The sequence below is a fragment of the Ranitomeya variabilis genome, chromosome 4, assembly GCF_051348905.1.
Source record: "Ranitomeya variabilis isolate aRanVar5 chromosome 4, aRanVar5.hap1, whole genome shotgun sequence".
Taxonomy (NCBI): domain Eukaryota; kingdom Metazoa; phylum Chordata; class Amphibia; order Anura; family Dendrobatidae; genus Ranitomeya; species Ranitomeya variabilis.
In genome coordinates this window covers 560,255,803-560,278,282 of record NC_135235.1, presented here as the reverse complement: position 1 = coordinate 560,278,282, position 22,480 = coordinate 560,255,803, and the positions used below count along the sequence as shown (strand labels likewise).

Genomic DNA, 22,480 nt, shown 5'->3' with positions numbered 1-22,480 from the left:
ATTGCATATTGAATGCAATACAATGCTTGACATACATAGGTGACAGCAAGGCCAGGCAAGGCACACAAAATGTTGCAAATGGTCAATTGAAATCAAGCAAAATGCTACATTTGGCGGCATCTGAAATGTGCTTCGCTGAAAGTATTGAAAGTACTGAAAAGTATTCACAGAAAGGGTTGAAAGACAACTTGCGCTGATTTCAATTCAATCTGTTTTTGGAAACCGGATCAGAGAAGGAGTGCACTGTTCCCGGAGAGACTGCAATAACGGGTCAATGCGTGGAGTGGACAGAGCAAGCTCTTTTTCCATCTCCCTGTTCTAGAAATCCATTTAGTCTATGGTCCCCAAATAGGGGACGTATCAGATATTAAACTGATAAGAACAGATACTACTACACTTGAGCGGCGGCCATTCGGCCAGAAGCGTTAACCAGAAATGGTTTGCCACTTCTGACGCACCTAGGCCTAAAACTGACACCCATTGTGGAGACAGAGCAAAAGCGTGCCGCATGGAAGACATTTCCAGAAACTCTGGGATGCATTCTCAATGACAGTTCTGCTGTGTGTGTGTGTTCAAGCTGTGCACAACGCATTTTGAATCTGCATAACTCCGCCTACTTTGACCACACCCTCCATCCCCATTGTGACTGCACATGGATGTTCCGTGCCAAGATTCTATCTACTGCAGGCAGCGCACCTGGTTGCTCAAAAGCATTAGTGTACTAATCACACAGGTGTAGATAGACAAGACAAGCATATTCAAGATCAGCACAGGCACCATTTTTACTTTTTTTTTTTTTTTTAACCCCTTAACGACCTTTGACGCATACGCTGCGTCATGAAAGTCGGTGCCTTCACGACCTGTGACGCAGCGTATGCGTCATGGAGGGATCGCGCTCCTGCAGATCGGGTGAAAGGGTTAACTCCAATTTCACCCGATCTCCAGGAACAGGGGGAGTGGTGCTTCAGCCCAGGGGGGGTGGCTTCACCACCCCCCCCCCCGTGGCTACGATCGCTCTGATTGGCTGTTGAAAGTGAAACTGCCAATCAGAGCGATTTGTAATATTTCACCCCAAAAAACGGTGAAATATTACAATCCAGCCATGGCCGATGCTGCAATATCATCGGCCATGGCTGGAAAACCTAATCTGCCCCCACCCCACCCCACCCCACCGATCGCCCCCCCAGTGCTCCGGTGCGCGGTCCGCCCCCCTAATTCGTTCTGTCCGCTCCTCCGTTCTCCTGTCCGCTCCCCCCGTGCTCCGGTGCCCCCTCCCTGTGCTCCGGTCCCCCCCCTGTGCTCCGGTCCCCCCCCCCGTGATCCGATCACCCCCCCTTCATACTTACCGGGCCTCCCGATGTCCGTCCGGCTTCTCCATGGGCGCCGCCATCTTCCAATATGGCGGGCGCATGCGCACTGCGCCCGCAGAGTCTGCCGGCTGGCAGATTCATTTCAGAAGTATTTTGATCACTGCGATATAGCCTATCACAGTGATCAAAATAAAAAAAAGTAAATGACCCCCCTTTATCACCCCCATAGGGACAATAATAAAAATAAATAAAATATATATATTTTTTTTCTGCTAGGGTTAGGGTTAGAACTAGGGTTAGAATTAGGGTTAGAATTAGGGGTAGGGTTAGGGTTAGGGGTAGGGTTAGGGCATGTGCACACAGTGCGGATTTGGCTGCGAATCCGCAGCGGATTACCGCGGATCCGCAGCGGATTGGCCGCTGCGAATTCGTAGCAGTTTTCCATCAGGTTTACAGTACCATGTACACCTATGGAAAACCAAATCTGCTGTGCCCATGGTGCGGAAAATACCGTGCAGAAACGCTGTGTATTTTCCGCAGCATGTCAATTTTGTGCGGATTCCGCAGCGTTTTACACCTGTTCCTCAATAGGAATCCGCAGGTGAAATCCGCACAAAAAAACACTGGAAATCCGCTGTAAATCCATAGGTAAAACACAGTGCCTTTTACCTGCGGATTTTTCAAAAATGGTGCGGAAAAATCTCACACGAATCCGCAAAGTGGGCACATAGCCTTAGGGTTAGGGTTGGAATTAGAGTTAGGGTACCGTCTCACAGTGGCACTTTGATCGCTACGACGGTACGATCTGTGACATTCCAGGGATATCCATACGATATCGCTGTGTCTGACACGCAGCAGCGATCAGGGACCCTGCTGAGAATCGTACGTCGTAGCAGATCGTTTGGAACTTTCTTTCGTCGCTGGATCTCCCGCTGTCATCGCTGGATCGTTGTGTGTGAGAGCGGGAAGCAGACGGCAAGGGACCTGAAGGACACCAAAATGTGAGTATGTACGTTTTTTTTTTTTACTTTTACGCTGGTAACCACGGTAAACATCGGGTTACTAAGCGCGGCCCTGCGCTTAGTAACCCGATGTTTACCCTGGTTACCCGGGACCTTGGCATCGTTGGTCGCTGGAGAGCGGTCTGTGTGACAGCTCCCCAGCGACCACACAATGACTTTCCAACGATCACGGCCAGGTCGTATCGCTGGTCGTGATCGTTGGTAAATCGTTATGTGAGACGGTACCCTTAGGGTTGGAATTAGGGCTAGTGTTGGAAATAGGGTTAAGATTAGGCTTGTGGTTAGGGTTAAGGATAGGGTTAGGGTTGTGTTGGGGTTACAGTTGTGGGTAGGGTTGGGATTAGGGTTAGGATTAGGGTTGGATTTAGGGTTACGGGTGTGTTGGGGTTAGGGTTGTGGTTAGGGGTGTGTTGGGGTTAGGGTTGTGATTAGGGTTATGGCTACAGTTGGGATTAGGGTTAGGGGTGTGTTGGGTTTAGTGTTGAAGTTAGAATTGAGGGGTTTCCACTGTTTAGGCACATCAGGGGTCTCCAAACGCAACATGGCGCCACCAATGATTCCAGCCAATCTTGCGTTCAAAAAGTCAAATGGTGCGCCCTCCCTTCCAAGCCCCGACGTGCGCCCAAACAGTGGTTTACCCCCACATATGGGATACCAGCGTACTCAGGACAAACTGGGCAACAACTATTGGGGTCCATTTTCTCCTGTTACCCTTGCAAAAATAAAAAATTACTTGCTAAAACATAATTTTGAGGAAAGAACAATTATTTTTTATTTTCACGGCTCTACGTTATAAACTTATGTGAAACACTTGGGGGTTGAAAGTGCTCACCACACATCTAGATAAGATCCTTTTGGGGTCTAGTTTCCAAAATGGGGTCACTTGTGGGGTGTTTCTACTGTTTAGGCACATCAGGGGCTCTGCAAATGCAACGTGACGCCCGCAGACCATTCCATCAAAGTCTGCATTTCAAATGTCACTACTTCCCTTCCGAGCCCTGACGTGCGCCCAAACAGTGGTTTACCCCCACATATGGGGTACCAGCGTACTCACAACAAACTGGGCAACAAATATTGGGGTCCAATTTCTCCTGTTACCTTTGTGAAAATAAACAATTGCTTGCTAAAACATCTTTTTTGAGGAAAGAAAAAATGATTTTTTATTTTCACGGCTCTGCGTTGTAAACTTCTGTGAAGCACTTGGGGGTTGAACGTGCTCACCACACATCTAGATAAGTTCCTTGGGGGGGTCTAGTTTCCAAAATGGGGTCACTTGTGGGGGGTTTCTACTGTTTAGGCACATCAGGGGCTCTGCAAACATAACATGATTCCCGCAGACCATTCCATCAAAGTCTGCATTCCAAATCGTCACTACTTCCCTTCCGAGCCCCGCCATGTGCCCAAACAGTGGTTTACCCCCACATATGGGGTATCAGCGTACTCAGGAGAAACTGGACAACAACTTTTGGGGTCAAATTTTTCCTGTTACCCTTGGGAAAATTAAAAAATTCTGGGCTAAAAAAATATTTTTCAGGAAAGAAAACACATTTTTTATTTTCACGTCTCTGCGTTATAAACTTCTGTGAAGCACTTGGGGGTTCAAAGTGCTCACCACACATCTAGATAAGTTCCCTTCGGGGTCTAGTTTCCAAAGTGGGGTCAATTGTGGGGAGTTCCTACTGTTTAGGCACATCAGGGGCTCTGCAAACGCAACGTGACGCCCGCAGAGCATTCCATTAAAGTCTGCATTTCAAAACGTCACTACTTCCCTTCCGCTCCCCGACGTGTGCCAAAACAGTGGTTTACCCCCACATATGGGGTATCAGCATACTCAGGAGAAACTGCACAACAACTTTTGGGGTCCAATTTCTCCTGTTACCCTTGGGAAAATAAAAAATTGTGGGTTAAAAAATCATTTTTGAGGAAAGAAAAATAATTTTATATTTTCATGGCTCTGCGTTATAAACTTCTGTGAAGCACTTGAGGGTTCAAAGTGCTCACCACACATCTAGATTAGTTCCTTGGGAGGTCTAGTTTCCAAAATGGGGTCACTTGTGTGGGAGTTCCAATGTTTAGGCACACAGGGGCTCTCCAAACGCGACATGGTGTCCGCTAATGATTGGAGCTAATTTTCCATTCAAAAAGCCAAATGGCGTGCCTTCCCTTCCGAGCCCTGCCGTGCGCCCAAACAGTGGTTTACCCCCACATATGGGGTATCATCGTACTCAGGACAAACTGGACAACAACATTTGGGGTCCAATTTCTCCTATTATCCTTGGGAAAATAAAAAACTCCGGGCTAAAAATCATTTTTGAGGAAAGAAAAATATTTTTTTATTTTCATGGCTCTGCGTTATAAACTTCTGTGAAGCACCTGGGGGTTTAAAGTGCTCACTATACATCTAGATTAGTTCCTTGGGGGGTCTAGTTTCCAAAATGGGGTCACTTGTAGGGGAGCTCTAATGTTTAGGCACACAGGGGCTCTCCGAACGCAACATGGTGTCCACTAACGATTGGAGCTAATTTTCCATTGAAAAAGTCAAATGGCGCGCCTTCCCTTCCAAGCCTTGCCGTGCACCCAAACAGTGGTTTACCCCCACATATGAGGTATTGGCGTACTCAAGAGAAATTGCCCAACAAATTTTAGGATCCATTTTATCCTGTTGCCCATGTGAAAATGAAAAAATTGAGGCTAAAAAATTTTTTTTGTGAAAAAAAAGTACTTTTTCATTTTTTACGGATCAATTTGTGAAGCATCTGAGAGTTTAAAGTGCTCACTATGCATCTAGATAAGTTCCTTGGGGGGTCTAGTTTCCAAAATGGGGTCACATGTGGGGGAGCTTCAATGTTTAGGCACACAGGGTCTCTCCAAACGCGACATGGTGTCCGCTAACGATGGAGATAATTTTTCATTCAAAAAGTCAAATGGCGCGCCTTCCCTTCCGAGCCTTGCCGTGCACCCAAACAGTGGTTTACCCCCACATATGAGGTATCGGCGTACTCAGGAGAAATTGCCCAACAGATTTTAGGATCCATTTTATCCTGTTGCCCATGTGAAAAAGAAAAAATTGAGGCTAAAAAAATTTTTTGTGAAAAAAAAGTACTTTTTCATTTTTACGGATCAATTTGTGAAGCACCTGGGGGATTAAAGTGCTCACTATGCATCTAGATAAGTTCCTTGGGGCGTCTAGTTTCCAAAATGGGGTCACTTGTGGGGGAGCTCCAATGTTTAGGCACACGGGGGCTCTCCAAACGCGACATGGTGTCCGCTAAAGATTGGAGCCAATTTTTCATTGAAAAAGTCAAATGGCGCTCCTTCGCTTCCGAGCCCTGCCGTGCCCACAAACAGTGGTTTACCCCCACATATGAGGTATCAACGTACTCAGGACAAATTGGACAACAACTTTTGTGGTCCAGTTTCTCCTTTTACCCTTGGGAAAATAAAAAAATTGTTGCTAAAAGATTATTTTTGTGACTAAAAAGTTAAATGTTCACTTTTTCCTTCCATGTTGCTTCTGCTGTTGTGAAACACCTGAAGGGTTAATAAACTTCTTGAATGTGGTTTTGAGCACCTTGAGGGGTGCAGTTTTTAGAATGGTGTCACTTTTGGGTATTTTCGGCCATATAGAACCCTGAAACTGACTTCAAATGTGAGGTGGTCCCTAAAAAAAATGGTTTTGTAAATTTTGTTGTAAAAATGAGAAATCACTGGTCAAATTTTAACCCTTATAACTTCCTAGCAAAAAAAAAAATTATTTCCAAAATTGTGCTGATGTAAAGTAGACATGTGGGAAATGTTATTTATTAACTATTTTGTGTCACATAACTCTCTGGTTTAACAGAATAAAAATTCAAAATGTGAAAATTGCGAAATTTTCAAAATTTTCGCCAAATTTCCGTTTTTTTCACAAATAAACTCAGAAATTATCGACCTAAATTTATCACTAACATGAAGCCCAATATGTCACGAAAAAACAATCTCAGAACCGCAAGGATCCGTTGAAGCGTTCCTGAGTTATTACCTCATAAAGGGACACTGGTCAGAATTGCAAAAAATGGCAAGGTCATTAAGGCCAAAATAGGCTGGGTCATGAAGGGGTTAAATGCATACAATACACTGCATTGAAAAGTCGGTGGTCCACAAGAGGGAAACAATGCTTTCCCAAAGGATTCATGCGGTCACAAATTTGGTATGTATGGCAGAACTACTCATTGGATACTTCAATTTAAATACCAAGTGCTGACAGCAGGGGCCTAGTTTTGTAGACGACACATTATATTTGCAACACTGTAAGAAAGGCCTAATAGAGGCCTACATCTCAACACACCTGTTGCAGCATCCAGTAAAGAGAAAGTGATTGACTGATTGATTGCATATTGAATGCAATACAATGCTTGACATACATAGGTGACAGCAAGGCCAGGCAAGGCACACAAAATGTTGCAAATGGTCAATTGAAATCAAGCAAAATGCTACATTTGGCGGCATCTGAAATGTGCTTTGCTGAAAGTATTGAAAGTACTGAAAAGTATTCACAGAAAGGGTTGAAAGACAACTTGCGCTGATTTCAATTCAATCTGTTTTTGGAAACCGGATCAGAGAAGGAGTGCACTGTTCCCGGAGAGACTGCAATAACGGGTCAATGCGTGGAGTGGACAGAGCAAGCTCTTTTTCCATCTCCCTGTTCTAGAAATCCATTTAATATATGGTCCCCAAATAGGGGACGTATCAGATATTAAACTGATAAGAACAGATACTACTACACTTGAGCGGCGGCCATTCGGCCAGAAGCGTTAACCAGAAATGGTTTGCCACTTCTGACGCACCTAGGCCTAAAACTGACACCCATTGTGGAGACAGAGCAAAAGCGTGCCGCATGGAAGACATTTCCAGAAACTCTGGGATGCATTCTCAATGACAGTTCTGCTGTGTGTGTGTGTTCCAGCTGTGCACAACGCATTTTGAATCTGCATAACTCCGCCTACTTTGACCACACCCTCCATCCCCATTGTGACTGCACATGGATGTTCCGTGCCAAGATTCTATCTACTGCAGGCAGCGCACCTGGTTGCTCAAAAGCATTAGTGTACTAATCACACAGGTGTAGATAGACAAGACAAGCATATTCAAGATCAGCACAGGCACCATTTTTACTTTTTTTTTTTAAATGCATACAATACACCGCATTGAAAAGTCGGTGGTCCACAAGAGGGAAACAATGCTTTCCCAAAGGATTCATGCGGTCACAAATTTGGTATGTATGGCAGAACTACTCATTGGATACTTCAATGTAAATACCAAGTGCTGACAGCAGGGGCCTAGTTTTGTAGACGACACATTATATTTGCAACACTGTAAGAAAGGCCTAATAGAGGCCTACATCTCAACACACCTGTTGCAGCATCCAGTAAAGAGAAAGTGATTGACTGATTGATTGCATATTGAATGCAATACAATGCTTGACATACATAGGTGACAGCAAGGCCAGGCAAGGCACACAAAATGTTGCAAATGGTCAATTGAAATCAAGCAAAATGCTACATTTGGCGGCATCTGAAATGTGCTTTGCTGAAAGTATTGAAAGTACTGAAAAGTATTCACAGAAAGGGTTGAAAGACAACTTGCGCTGATTTCAATTCAATCTGTTTTTGGAAACCGGATCAGAGAAGGAGTGCACTGTTCCCGGAGAGACTGCAATAACGGGTCAATGCGTGGAGTGGACAGAGCAAGCTCTTTTTCCATCTCCCTGTTCTAGAAATCCATTTAATATATGGTCCCCAAATAGGGGACGTATCAGATATTAAACTGATAAGAACAGATACTACTACACTTGAGCGGCGGCCATTCGGCCAGAAGCGTTAACCAGAAATGGTTTGCCACTTCTGATGCACCTAGGCCTAAAACTGACACCCATTGTGGAGACAGAGCAAAAGCGTGCCGCAGGGAAGACATTTCCAGAAACTCTGGGATGCATTCTCAATGACAGTTCTGCTGTGTGTGTGTGTGTTCAAGCTGTGCACAACGCATTTTGAATCTGCATAACTCCGCCTACTTTGACCACACCCTCCATCCCCATTGTGACTGCACATGGATGTTCCGTGCCAAGATTCTATCTACTGCAGGCAGCGCACCTGGTTGCTCAAAAGCATTAGTGTACTAATCACACAGGTGTAGATAGACAAGACAAGCATATTCAAGATCAGCACAGGCACCATTTTTACTTTTTTTTTTTTAAATGCATACAATACACCGCATTGAAAAGTCGGTGGTCCACAAGAGGGAAACAATGCTTTCCCAAAGGATTCATGCGGTCACAAATTTGGTATGTATGGCAGAACTACTCATTGGATACTTCAATTTAAATACCAAGTGCTGACAGCAGGGGCCTAGTTTTGTAGACGACACATTATATTTGCAACACTGTAAGAAAGGCCTAATAGAGGCCTACATCTCAACACACCTGGTGCAGCATCCAGTAAAGAGAAAGTGATTGACTGATTGATTGCATATTGAATGCAATACAATGCTTGACATACATAGGTGACAGCAAGGCCAGGCAAGGCACACAAAATGTTGCAAATGGTCAATTGAAATCAAGCAAAATGCTACATTTGGCGGCATCTGAAATGTGCTTTGCTGAAAGTATTGAAAGTACTGAAAAGTATTCACAGAAAGGGTTGAAAGACAACTTGCGCTGATTTCAATTCAATCTGTTTTTGGAAACCGGATCAGAGAAGGAGTGCACTGTTCCCGGAGAGACTGCAATAACGGGTCAATGCGTGGAGTGGACAGAGCAAGCTCTTTTTCCATCTCCCTGTTCTAGAAATCCATTTAATATATGGTCCCCAAATAGGGGACGTATCAGATATTAAACTGATAAGAACAGATACTACTACACTTGAGCGGCGGCCATTCGGCCAGAAGCGTTAACCAGAAATGGTTTGCCACTTCTGACGCACCTAGGCCTAAAACTGACACCCATTGTGGAGACAGAGCAAAAGCGTGCCGCATGGAAGACATTTCCAGAAACTCTGGGATGCATTCTCAATGACAGTTCTGCTGTGTGTGTGTGTTCAAGCTGTGCACAACGCATTTTGAATCTGCATAACTCCGCCTACTTTGACCACACCCTCCATCCCCATTGTGACTGCACATGGATGTTCCGTGCCAAGATTCTATCTACTGCAGGCAGCGCACCTGGTTGCTCAAAAGCATTAGTGTACTAATCACACAGGTGTAGATAGACAAGACAAGCATATTCAAGATCAGCACAGGCACCATTTTTACTTTTTTTTTTTAAATGCATACAATACACCGCATTGAAAAGTCGGTGGTCCACAAGAGGGAAACAATGCTTTCCCAAAGGATTCATGCGGTCACAAATTTGGTATGTATGGCAGAACTACTCATTGGATACTTCAATTTAAATACCAAGTGCTGACAGCAGGGGCCTAGTTTTGTAGACGACACATTATATTTGCAACACTGTAAGAAAGGCCTAATAGAGGCCTACATCTCAACACACCTGTTGCAGCAACCAGTAAAGAGAAAGTGATTGACTGATTGATTGCATATTGAATGCAATACAATGCTTGACATACATAGGTGACAGCAAGGCCAGGCAAGGCACACAAAATGTTGCAAATGGTCAATTGAAATCAAGCAAAATGCTACATTTGGCGGCATCTGAAATGTGCTTTGCTGAAAGTATTGAAAGTACTGAAAAGTATTCACAGAAAGGGTTGAAAGACAATTTGCGCTGATTTAAATTCAATCTGTTTTTGGAAACCGGATCAGAGAAGGAGTGCACTGTTCCCGGAGAGACTGCAATAACGGGTCAAAGCGTGGAGTGGACAGAGCAAGCTCTTTTTCCATCTCCCTGTTCTAGAAATCCATTTAATATATGGTCCCCAAATAGGGGACTGTTGTGATCCGCTTTTTGGGCTCCCCTAGTGGTGGCTGGTGGTACTGGAGACTTGTGTGTTCTTTTCTGCCTCAGCTCACCTGCTTCCATCAGTTTTGGGAGTTCCCTATTTAGCCTTGCTCTCCAGTCACTTCCTTGCCGGTCATCATTGTAACCTGAGTCTTTCAGTTGCATGTTCCTGCTACCAGTCTGCTGATCAGCTAAGTGGACTCTTGTCCTTTTTGTTTTGTATTTTTTGTCCAGTTTACAGTTTGTCTTTTCCTGTTACTGGAAGCTCTTGTGGACTGAAATTGCCACTCCTGTGTCATGAGTTGACACAGGAGTCTTAAAGTAATTTCAGGATGGGTTTTTGAAAGGGTTTTTCAGCTGACCGTGAAGTCCTCTTTTGTATCCTTCCTCTATCTAGTAAGTGGACCTCGCTTTGCTAAATCTACCTTCATACTGTGTATGTCTTTTCCTCTGAACTCACCGTTAATATATGTGGGGGCTACTATCATCTTTGGGGAATTTCACTAGAGGTAAGCCAGGTCTGTTCCTTCCTCTTCCAGGCGTAGTTAGTTCTCCGGCTGGCGCATGGCATCTAGGCAGCCGTAGGAATGCTTCCTGGCTACTGTTAGTTGTGTGGTAGATTTAGGTCACGGTCAGCTTGAGTTTCCATCACCCGAGGGCTAGTCTGTTATTTTGTGTTTCTGATGTTCCCATGCCATTGGGGAATCATAACAGTATGACCGGCCACTGTTAAAGTAATTGGCAGAAGAAAGGAGTGTAAAAGAAGTCTGTAGATTTTTTATTTTTTTTTTCCCTCACATGTTTGCTACTTAGTTGGCTCAGTTGTATTTCTGCTCTATTTACAGCCTTGCCTTTCTCTCCTTCTAATCCTTGAATGGCTCTGATCTCTCCGGTTTAAGGATGGACTCTCAGAGTTTGGCTGCAGGTTTAAATAATCTTGCTACGAAGGTTCAGAATTTACAAGATTATGTTATACGTACTCCTATTTCTGAACCTAAGATTCCTACACCAGAGGTGTTTTCCGGAGATAGATCTCGGTTTCTGAATTTCAAATGTAATTGTAAATTATTCCTTTCTCTCAGACCTCACTCCTCTGGAGATCCTGTTCAGCAGGTTAAGATTGTGATTTCTTTGCTGCGAGGTGACCCTCAAAATTGGGCATTTTCATTGACACCAGGGGATCCTGCGTTGCTCAATGTGGATGCGTTTTTTCTGGCTTTAGGGTTGCTGTATGAGGAACCTAATTTGGAGATTCAAGCTGAAAAAGCTTTAATAGCCCTGTCTCAAGGGCAAGATGAAGCTGAGATATACTGCCAAAAATTTCGTAAATGGTCTGTGCTTACTCAGTGGAATGAGTGTGCCCTAGCGGCAATTTTCAGAGAAGGCCTTTCTGATGCCGTTAAGGATGTCATGGTGGGGTTTCCTACGCCCACAGGTCTGAATGAGTCCATCACAATGGCGATTCAGATTGATCGGCGTTTGCGGGAGCGCAAACCCGTACACCATTTGGCGGTAACTTCTGAAGGGACGCCAGAGAAAATGCAATGTGACAGAATTCTGTCAAGAAGCGAGCGGCAGAATTATAGGCGCAAAAATGGCTTGTGCTTCTACTGTGGTGATTCCGCGCATGTTATATCAGCATGCTCTAAACGTACTAGGAAGGTTGACAAGTCTGTTTCTATTGGCACTTTACAGTCTAAATTTCTTCTGTCTGTAACTCTGATTTGTTCATTATCAGTTATTACCGTGGATGCCTATGTGGACTCTGGCGCCGCTCTGAGTCTCATGGATTGGTCCTTCGCCAGGCGCTGTGGGTTTGATTTGGAGCCTCTGGAAGTTCCTATACCTCTGAAGGGTATTGATTCTACACCTCTGGCTTGTAATAGACCACAGTTCTGGACGCAAGTGACTATGCGTATGACTCCAGACCATCAGGAGATGATTCGCTTCCTCGTGTTGCATAATTTACATGATGTGTTAGTGCTTGGATTACCATGGTTGCAATCTCATAACCCAGTACTGGACTGGAAAACTATGTCTGTGTTAAGCTGGGGATGTCGGGGGGCTCATGGGGACATACCTTTGGTTTCTATCTCGTCATCTATTCCCTCTGAGGTTCCGGCATTTTTGTTGGATTTTAGGGATATTTTTGAAGAGCCTAAAATTGGATCTCTCCCTCCCCACAGAGAGTGTGATTGCGCCATAGATCTGATTCCAGGCAGTAAATTTCCAAAGGGTCGTTTGTTTAACCTATCTGTACCTGAGCATGCTGCCATGCGAGAGTATGTTAAGGAGTCCCTGGAAAAGGGACATATTCGTCCTTCTTCATCACCTTTAGGAGCTGGGTTTTTCTTTGTCTCTAAAAAGGATGGCTCGCTGAGGCCTTGTATTGATTATCGACTCCTGAATAAAATTACTGTCAAATATCAGTATCCGTTGCCGCTGCTTACTGATTTGTTTGCTCGCATAAGGGGGGCTAAGTGGTTCTCCAAGATTGATCTCCGTGGGGCGTATAATTTGGTGCGAATTAAGCAAGGGGATGAGTGGAAAACCGCATTTAATACGCCTGAGGGCCACTTTGAGTATTTAGTAATGCCTTTCGGCCTTTCTAATGCACCTTCAGTTTTTCAGTCCTTTATGCATGATATTTTCCGTGAATATCTGGATAAATTTATGATTGTGTATTTGGACGATATTTTGATTTTTTCTGAGGACTGGGAGTCTCATGTTCAGCAGGTCAGGAGGGTTTTTCAGGTCTTGCGGGAGAATTCTCTGTGTGTAAAGGGTTCTAAGTGTGTTTTTGGGGTTCAAAAGATTTCCTTTTTGGGGTACATTTTTTCCCCTTCTTCTGTTGAGATGGACCCTGTCAAGGTTCGGGCTATTTGTGACTGGACGCAGCCTACTTCTCTAAAGGGTCTTCAGAAGTTCTTGGGCTTTGCTAATTTTTATCGTCGATTTATAACTGGTTTTTCTGGTGTTGCTAAGCCTCTTACGGATTTGACTAAGAAGGGTGCTGATGTTGCCAATTGGTCCTCTGCCGCTGTGGAGGCCTTTCGGGAACTTAAGCGCCGCTTTTCGTCTGCCCCTGTGTTGCGCCAGCCTGATGTCTCTCTCCCCTTTCAGGTTGAGGTCGATGCTTCCGAGATCGGAGCGGGGGCGGTTTTGTCGCAGAAAAGTTCCGATTGCTCAGTGATGAGACCTTGTGCGTTCTTTTCTCGAAAATTTTCTGCCGCCGAAAGAAATTATGATGTCGGTAATCGGGAGCTTTTGGCCATGAAGTGGGCATTTGAGGAGTGGAGTCATTGGCTTGAGGGTGCTAGACATCAGGTGGTGGTTTTGACTGATCACAAGAATCTGATTTATCTTGAGTCTGCCAGGCGCCTGAATCCTAGACAGGCGCACTGGTCGTTGTTTTTCTCTCGGTTTAATTTTGTGGTCTCATATCTACCAGGTTCTAAGAATGTGAAGGCAGATGCCCTTTCTAGGAGTTTTGAGCCTGATTCCCCTGGTGATTCGGAACCTACAGGTATCCTTAAGGATGGGGTGATATTATCCGCTATTTCCCCAGATCTGCGACGTGCTTTGCAAGAGTTTCAGGCGGATAGACCTGATCGCTGTCCACCTGGTAGACTGTTTGTTCCTGATGATTGGACCAGTAGAGTCATCTCGGAGGTTCATTCTTCTACGCTGGCGGGTCATCCTGTAATTTTTGGTACCAGGGATTTGGTGGCTAGATCCTTCTGGTGGCCATCTCTGTCTCGAGATGTGCGTGTTTTTGTGCAGTCTTGTGATGTGTGTGCTCGGGCCAAGCCTTGTTGTTCTAGGGCTAGCGGGTTGTTGTTGCCCTTGCCTATTCCGAAGAGGCCTTGGACGCACATCTCGATGGACTTTATTTCTGATCTTCCTGTCTCTCAGAGGATGTCTGTTATCTGGGTGGTGTGTGACCGTTTTTCTAAGATGGTTCATTTGGTGCCATTGCCGAAGTTGCCTTCCTCGTCTGAGTTGGTTCCTTTGTTTTTTCAAAATGTGGTTCGCTTGCATGGTATTCCTGAAAATATCGTTTCTGATAGGGGTACCCAGTTCGTTTCTAGATTTTGGCGGGCATTCTGTGCCAGGTTGGGCATTGATTTGTCTTTTTCGTCTGCCTTCCATCCTCAGACTAATGGCCAGACGGAGCGAGCTAATCAGACTTTGGAGACTTATTTGAGGTGTTTTGTGTCTGCGGATCAGGATGATTGGGTTGCCTTTCTGCCGTTGGCGGAGTTTGCTCTTAATAATCGGGCTAGTTCTGCCACTTTGGTTTCTCCTTTCTTTTGCAATTCAGGGTTTCATCCGCGTTTTTCATCTGGTCAGGTTGAATCTTCGGATTGTCCTGGAGTAGATGCTGTGGTGGATCGGTTGTATCGGATTTGGGAACAAGTGATGGACAATTTGAATTTGTCCCAGGAGAGGACTCAGCGGTTTGCTAACCGCCAGCGTCGGGTTGGTCCTCGCCTTCGTGTTGGGGACTTGGTGTGGTTGTCTTCCCGTTTTGTCCCAATGAGGGTTTCTTCTCCTAAATTTAAGCCTCGGTTCATCGGTCCCTATAGGATTTTGGAGATTATTAACCCTGTTTCCTTTCGTTTGGACCTCCCGGCATCTTTCGCTATCCATAATGTGTTCCATCGGTCGTTGTTGCGGAGATACGAGGTGCCGGTGGTTCCTTCTGCTGAGCCTCCTGCTCCTGTGCTGGTTGAGGGTGAATTGGAGTACGTTATACAGAAGATCTTGGACTCCCGTATTTCCAGGCGGAGACTCCAGTATCTGGTTAAATGGAAGGGCTATGGTCAGGAAGATAATTCTTGGGTAACTGCCTCTGATGTTCATGCCTCGGATTTGGTTCGTGCTTTTCATAGGGCTCATCCAGGTTGCCCTGGCGGTTCTTGTGAGGGTTCGGTGCCCCCTCCTTAAGGGGGGGGTACTGTTGTGATCCGCTTTTTGGGCTCCCCTAGTGGTGGCTGGTGGTACTGGAGACTTGTGTGTTCTTTTCTGCCTCAGCTCACCTGCTTCCATCAGTTTTGGGAGTTCCCTATTTAGCCTTGCTCTCCAGTCACTTCCTTGCCGGTCATCATTGTAACCTGAGTCTTTCAGTTGCATGTTCCTGCTACCAGTCTGCTGATCAGCTAAGTGGACTCTTGTCCTTTTTGTTTTGTATTTTTTGTCCAGTTTACAGTTTGTCTTTTCCTGTTACTGGAAGCTCTTGTGGACTGAAATTGCCACTCCTGTGTCATGAGTTGACACAGGAGTCTTAAAGTAATTTCAGGATGGGTTTTTGAAAGGGTTTTTCAGCTGACCGTGAAGTCCTCTTTTGTATCCTTCCTCTATCTAGTAAGTGGACCTCGCTTTGCTAAATCTACCTTCATACTGTGTATGTCTTTTCCTCTGAACTCACCGTTAATATATGTGGGGGCTACTATCATCTTTGGGGAATTTCACTAGAGGTAAGCCAGGTCTGTTCCTTCCTCTTCCAGGTGTAGTTAGTTCTCCGGCTGGCGCATGGCATCTAGGCAGCCGTAGGAATGCTTCCTGGCTACTGTTAGTTGTGTGGTAGATTTAGGTCACGGTCAGCTTGAGTTTCCATCACCCGAGGGCTAGTCTGTTATTTTGTGTTTCTGATGTTCCCATGCCATTGGGGAATCATGACAGGGGACGTATCAGATATTAAACTGATAAGAACAGATACTACTACACTTGAGCGGCGGCCATTCGGCCAGAAGCGTTAACCAGAAATGGTTTGCCACTTCTGACGCACCTAGGCCTAAAACTGACACCCATTGTGGAGACAGAGCAAAAGCGTGCCGCATGGAAGACATTTCCAGAAACTCTGGGATGCATTCACAATTAGAGTGCGCAACCGTAGCTGTAATCAGGGTTAGCTGGTTAGGGGCCCACTCAGATGTTTCGCCCCCCCCTAAGTTGAAACCCTAGCTACGCCTCTGGCGGTACCTCTCTGTCGCTTCAGTTGGTTTTCAGAGCCTGAGAGGCCCCCCTGGTTAGTATACATGGCAATCCATCACCACATCATATTAACTAAAAAAGCACCCAAAGCAATAGTGCACACCGAAGGGGTGATAAAGGGGGGGAATATACGGGTGCCGTCATGGGTTCCGGAAAAACCGTCTACCGGTAAGTAACCTTGGTGTTTTCCCTTCCCCCATGACGGCACACCTGAGCGACTTTTGTAGAATGAAACCTTAGGGAGGGACCACCGCTTGTAGTACCCTTCTACCAAAGGTTAGGTCAGCAGAGGAAGAAAGATCTAGCCGGTAGTGCTTGAAAAAAGTTGAGGGTGAGGACCAGGTAGCGGCCTTGCAAATTTGATCAATTGATACCTCAGCCTTTTCTGCCCAGGAGGTAGCCACGGCTCTGGTGGAGTGAGCCTTGATGCCTTCAGGAACTGGAGTACCACCCGCAGAGTAGGATAAACTAATGGCCTCCCTAATCCATCTAGCAATAGTACTTTTAGCTACCCCACACCCTCTTTTGCTACCCTGAAAGGCTAAGAATAGGGTTTAGTCTTTCCTCCACTGACTAGTCATAGATATGTATTGTAACATAGATCTTCTCACATCTAGCATGTGGAACTTTTGTTCCCCTGGATTTTTAGGATTACTACAGAATGATGGTAAAGTAATCTCTTGACTCCTATGGAATTTTTGAACCACATTGGGAAGATACGCCGGGTCTGGTCTTAGAACGATCCTGTCATCAAAAACCTGAGTATAAGGAGGGCATATTGACAGGGCCTGTAAATCATTGACCCTACTTGCCGATGTTAAGGCTACTAGTAGAACTGTTTTAAGGGTAAGTAACTTAGGTGATAACTCCTGCAAGGGCTCAAAAGGGTGTTTAGTTAGGGCTTCTAAGACTAAATTTAGATCCCAAGGAGGGATTTTTGGGATAACAACCGGCCGAGATCTACTACAAGATTTTATGAATCGCGAAACCCATCTATTTGAGGCAAGATTACAGTTATATAGGGCCCCCAAGCCTGAGACCTGAACTTTAAGGGTGCTGGTTGCTAACCCAAGATGTAATCCTGCTTGCAGGAATTCTAGGATAGGACCCACTGGAGCCACCTCCCCCAATGGTTCACCCAGGAAGTTAAGACATTTTTTCCATGTATGTCCTACCATAGATCCTAGAGGTGATGAGTTTTCTGCTTTTCAATAGGGTGGAGATTAAACCCGGTGAGAATCCTTGGTGACTTAGTAACGCCCTCTCAAATTCCAGGCTGCCAGATGGAAGCCCTTCACCTGAGAGTGTGTCACTGGGCCCTGGGTTAGCAGGTCCGGAACCTCTGGCAGAATCCATGGGTCCGTTACCGACATCTGCCTTAGAAGGGAGAACCATCATCTCCTTGGCCAAAATAGAGCTATGAAGATCATTTTTGCCTGATCCTATCTGATCTTCTGGATCACAGCTGGAATCATCACTATCGGGGGGAATGCATAGGCCAGAGAGAACTTCCAGGGTATCAGTAGGGCATCTACTGCAAAGGGATGTTCTCTTGGATTTAAGGAGCAGAACTTTTTGACTTTGTTTTGTGAGTTGGCAAACAAGTCAATTTCTGGTGTGCCCCAGGCTTGGACTATTTGTTGGAATATCTGGGGGTTTAGGGACCATTCCCCCTGTCTTAAGCCTCTGCGACTCAGGAAGTCTGCTTGTGTGTTTTCAATGCCTTTGATGTGTAGCGCCGACAGAGATGACAGGTGTTGTTCTGCCAACTGCAAGAGTAGTTTTGATGCTTCCATGAGGCCTTTTGACCTTGTCCCCCCCTGATGATTGACATACGCCACCACTGCTCGATTGTCCGTCAGGATTCAAGTATGGCGACCCCGCAGTAAAGGGAGAAAATGTCTTAGGGCTTTCACCACTGCCCATAGCTCTTTTTCGTTTGACCCATAGTTTTTTTCTCGTAAGGACCAGGTTCCTTGTACAGAGTGAGACCTCAGGTGAGCCCCCCAACCTGTACCGCTTGCATCGGTCGTGATGATGTCTTTGACCGGATTTTGCCACTGGACCCCCATAGTCAGGTGGTCTTCCACCATCCACCAAACTAGGGAATCCCTTACGCCCAGGGAGAGACATAGATTTCCTTCTAAACGCCCTCTTAACAGTCTTTGAGCTGAGAGAACTTCCCACTGTAGTTGTCTTAGGTGGAATTGTGCCCATCCTACTGCCGGAATACACGATGTTAGCGAGCCTAGTAGGGACATTGCCTTTCTCAGAGTCATTGCTGGTTGATGTATTGCTGTACTGGCCAGGTTTATTATCTTGGCTACTTTGTTTTCTGGAAGGAGGCAGAGCTGATGCTCGGAGTCCAGCATTAACCCCAGGAAGGACTGTAGTTTTACTGGTAGTAATCTTAACTTGGGGATATTTATTATCCAACCCAGCTCCATTAGAGTTGATGTTAACACTGATACTTGATGAGTGCAGTGGTACTCTGATCTCCCTATTACAAGGAAATCGTCCAGATATGGGACAATTACTACATCCCGGGATCGGAGGTATGACATTACTTCCACCATTATTTTGGTGAAAACTCTGGGGGCTGTAGACAGGCCGAATGGAAGGGCTGTATATTGGTAATGCTTTACCTGATTCTGAATATAGAGAGCTACTCTCAAGTATTTCCGATATTCCTGATGTATTGGTATATGGTAGTATGCATCTTTTAAGTCTATTACTGCCATGAAGCAGTGTTGGAAGAGAAGTTTTATGGTCGTGTTTATAGACTCCATCTTGAAGGAGTAGTTCTCTATAGATTGGTTGAGCTTCCTTAGATTTATAATAGTTCTCCAAGAACCATCTGGTTTTTGGATTAAGAAGAGGGGGGAGTAAAACCCGCCTCTTTCTTTCTGAATCGGGACTTCCTGAAGAACCTTTTTGTGGATAAGTCCCAAGACCTCGGTTTCCAGGGCAGATTGTTCCTGCTGGGATTTTCTACGGGGAGTTATTCTAAAGTTTCGCCTGGGTAGACAGATGAATTTTTTTTTAGGCCGTCTTTGATAATATTCATGACCCAGGTACTGGGGGAGATATTTACCCAGGCCAGAAAGAAGAGGGAGAGTCTTCCTCCCACTTCTGGCGTAATGTCATTGGGGGGATTTTTTTGCCGATGTGGAGGGCCCTTTAAACATATAGCCCGATCCTCTCTTATCCTTAAAGTCCCAATTTTTCCTCTCCCCTGGGGGGGCGACCTCTGTTATATCTTCTCCTCCGAAAAAAAGGTTTTTTGGAATCTTTAGGGATATTGGGAAAAACTTTCTTTTTATCTCCTGCATGTTCCAGGATCTCTTCAAGTTTTTTCCCAAAAAGAAGTTGGCCGTCAGATGGAATGGAGCACAGCTTGTGTTTAGATGGCAAATTCCCCGGACAACCCTTGAGCCAAAGGGCTCTTCTTGCCGCATTGGACAAACTTGCTGCTCTGGCCGTTAGTCTTGCGGAATCTGCAGAAGAGTCTGCCAAAAAAGCTGCTGCTCCTTGCACTAAAGATATATTTGCAAGGATGTCGGTTCTGGGTACTTTGTTCCTTAGCTGATCCTCTATCTGCTGTAGCTAGACCATTAGAGCACGGGCCGTACATGTTCCAGCAATTGCTGGCTTCAGGCCCCCCGCTGAGGCTTCCCAGATATGTCTCAGAAAACCATCTGCTTTTTTATCAAGCGGGTCTTTAAGAACACACGAGTCTTCTAATTGAAGGGACGATCTTTTTAAACATTTGGCTACTGCCCCGTCAATTTTAGGGACCTTCTCCCAGGATTCAGAGTCTTTATCTTCAAAAGGATATCTCCTTTTGGATGAAGAGGGCAAAGAACCCATTTTTTCAGGTTTTTTCCACTCTCTCAATTAATGCTTTGATTTTCGCATTGACCGGAAACGTGCCTTTTTCTTTTCTCTTCTAAGCCAACAAACATGACATCTTCTAGTGACCTAGGTGTCTTCTCTTTAAGACCCATTGCAGATCTAACTGCTTTAACTAATTTGTCTACGTCCTCAGTTGGAAAACATGGACGACCTCCTGAATCACTGTCCGAGGAGGAATCTGAAGACTGGACAGAGGCCGAGGAGGTAGAGGGAGATCGGGATGATTTATGACTCTCCTGTCTCTGAGAGGCATCTGACTCTGTAGACGCCTTACGGCTTCTCCTTCTCGGTTTATTAAGGACCAATTTCAAGGAGTCTTTTATTTCAGCCTGTATTATGGCTTTAAGGCTAGTGGCAAAATTAGGGGTCTCATCCTGTATGGTTTTATAAATGCAGTCAGAGCAGAGGTCCTTCTGCCACTGAACTGCAAGCGGGGCTTTACAAAGGGCACATTCACGGTTCTTTGTTTTGCCGCTAGATTTCCTCGACCCCTAGTGATCAAACAGAAAAAATGGACCCTGTTACCATAAGGGTGACATTCACGTAGATCACTCACCACCGCCGACAGTCAAGGGTACCGGTTTTGGAGGCTGGACAGATGCACGTGCAGTGTCCTTTCTGGACCCTGAAGAGTCTTGCCGGACAGGACGGCTGCTGTTCCTACCACTTGAGCGGCTGGCTGCTCCTGTGCTGGTGGCTCGGCAAAGCATCTGGCGAGAGCTCCTGACGCTGCTGCTGTGATGGCGGCGGCTGCTGCTCCTGTTGTCCCACTTCCATGCTGAAGCTTTTGGACATGAGGGCGTCTTCTGTGGTCAAGCACCCTTTTATGGGGGGACCACTGCACTCCCCGCCTCCTCCGGTGCCCAATAGTGGCCCCTCCCCTCCTCTGCCGCGCCGCCAGAGTCCCTTTCCACCGGCCGGAGTTTTCTTCATGGGCGCCGCCATCTTGGATCCGGCGCCCGCCCCCAACATCACGCGGGCACGCCCATTCCCAGCATGCCTTGCGCGTGACGCCAGACGGGCGACTCGGAAGCGGCCGCCGCACCTGGATGCCGGCAGAGGGAGGAGGGCGGCGTGGCAGCCATGGAAGGAGCTGGAATATCCGACCGTGCTTCAACAATGCCCGCTCGGACGCAGAGACCCGGAGGACATGCGGACGGCGCTTCCAGACTCCCGAACACCGACGCACAGGCGCTGCCTGTTCTTCCACGCCGGGACGGGACCTGGGTAAGTGGAATCACCGCCGTGTTCAGCACAAGGGTCCCTGTCAGGGCAGGAAACCCAACTGAAGCGACAGAGAGGTGTCGCCCTTTTATTTTCAGTAGGGTTTCCTGTCCTGACTGGGCGGATCCCCTCTCTCAGGTGTGCTGTCATGGGGGAAGGGAAAATATTGGTTTCGTAGTAAATCTTCCTTTCCTCCATCCATGGTAATATTAGTTATATATTCCATCTGGTTATTGGGGATGGGGACACCATGGGCCTGTGTGATTTCAAATGCAAGGGCTGAATTTCATCCCCAGTCCGTACCTGGTGGCTAGCCAAAGTTAGAAGAAAAAAAACAAAGTTTACAAGCACGCCAAAGCAGATATTTTCCAGCACTTTTTACTAAATGCTATTGATTTTTTCCCGATTTTATAAAAATTTGCTCACGTTTCCGATCACGAATCCGAATTTGTCATTTTCGTGCAGAATTTATATTTGGCGATCGTTTTTCTTACATATTCGCTCATCTCCTAAAAAAATAGCATACAGCTCTGGCAAAAATTAAGAGACTACTGCACAGTTTTCTAAAAATCACCATCTCTACATGTCTGACAGCCATTCCATTCCAGTGACAGTTGAATTCTAACCAAAGTACACCTCATTCTGCTTAGGCCGGTTTCACACGTCAGTGCCTCCGGTAAGTGTAGTGACAGTTTTCTCACGTACCGGAGACGCTGACAAACTATGCAGATGTCAGAGTGTTTTGATGGATCATGTGTCCGCGTGCAAAACATGTAGACATGTCCGTTTTTACCAGGAAACCTGACCCACCAAACGTCCCGCACACATTACACGGAGAACAGTGTACACTGTCCTCCGTGCGCACGGACGGCCGCAGGGGAAGCAGCGCTACTGTAAGCCGCTGTTCCCCTGCTTGTGGTGAAGTAGCTGGCTTCCATTCTTTGTCCCCTGCTCTGCCAGCAGCAGCGCGAGCAGAGGAGAATGAATGTGGATTCTTATAAAGGAACAGGTGTAAAACGCTGCGGATTTCGCACAAAGAATTGACATGCTGCAGAAAATAAACCGTTGCGTTTCCGCAT

General features: G+C 46.0%; 4 non-coding genes and 1 pseudogene across 4 annotated transcripts; all 5 read right to left on the bottom strand.

Annotated features, from left to right (window-relative positions):
- Positions 1-233: 233 nt before the first annotated feature.
- LOC143771205 (U2 spliceosomal RNA) lies at positions 234-427 on the bottom strand. Its single transcript, XR_013215034.1, has one exon. It is a non-coding gene; the product is annotated as a U2 spliceosomal RNA (small nuclear RNA).
- Positions 428-6,933: 6,506 nt separating this feature from the next.
- On the bottom strand, positions 6,934-7,127 carry LOC143771179 (U2 spliceosomal RNA). Its single transcript, XR_013215033.1, has one exon. It is a non-coding gene; the product is annotated as a U2 spliceosomal RNA (small nuclear RNA).
- An 871-nt stretch (positions 7,128-7,998) lies between these two features.
- On the bottom strand, positions 7,999-8,192 carry LOC143771178 (U2 spliceosomal RNA). The gene has a single exon (XR_013215032.1). It is a non-coding gene; the product is annotated as a U2 spliceosomal RNA (small nuclear RNA).
- An 874-nt stretch (positions 8,193-9,066) lies between these two features.
- Positions 9,067-9,260, bottom strand: LOC143771177 (U2 spliceosomal RNA). Its single transcript, XR_013215031.1, has one exon. It is a non-coding gene; the product is annotated as a U2 spliceosomal RNA (small nuclear RNA).
- Positions 9,261-10,131: 871 nt separating this feature from the next.
- Positions 10,132-10,261, bottom strand: LOC143770786 (U2 spliceosomal RNA; annotated as a pseudogene).
- Between the last annotated feature and the right edge of the window lie 12,219 nt (positions 10,262-22,480).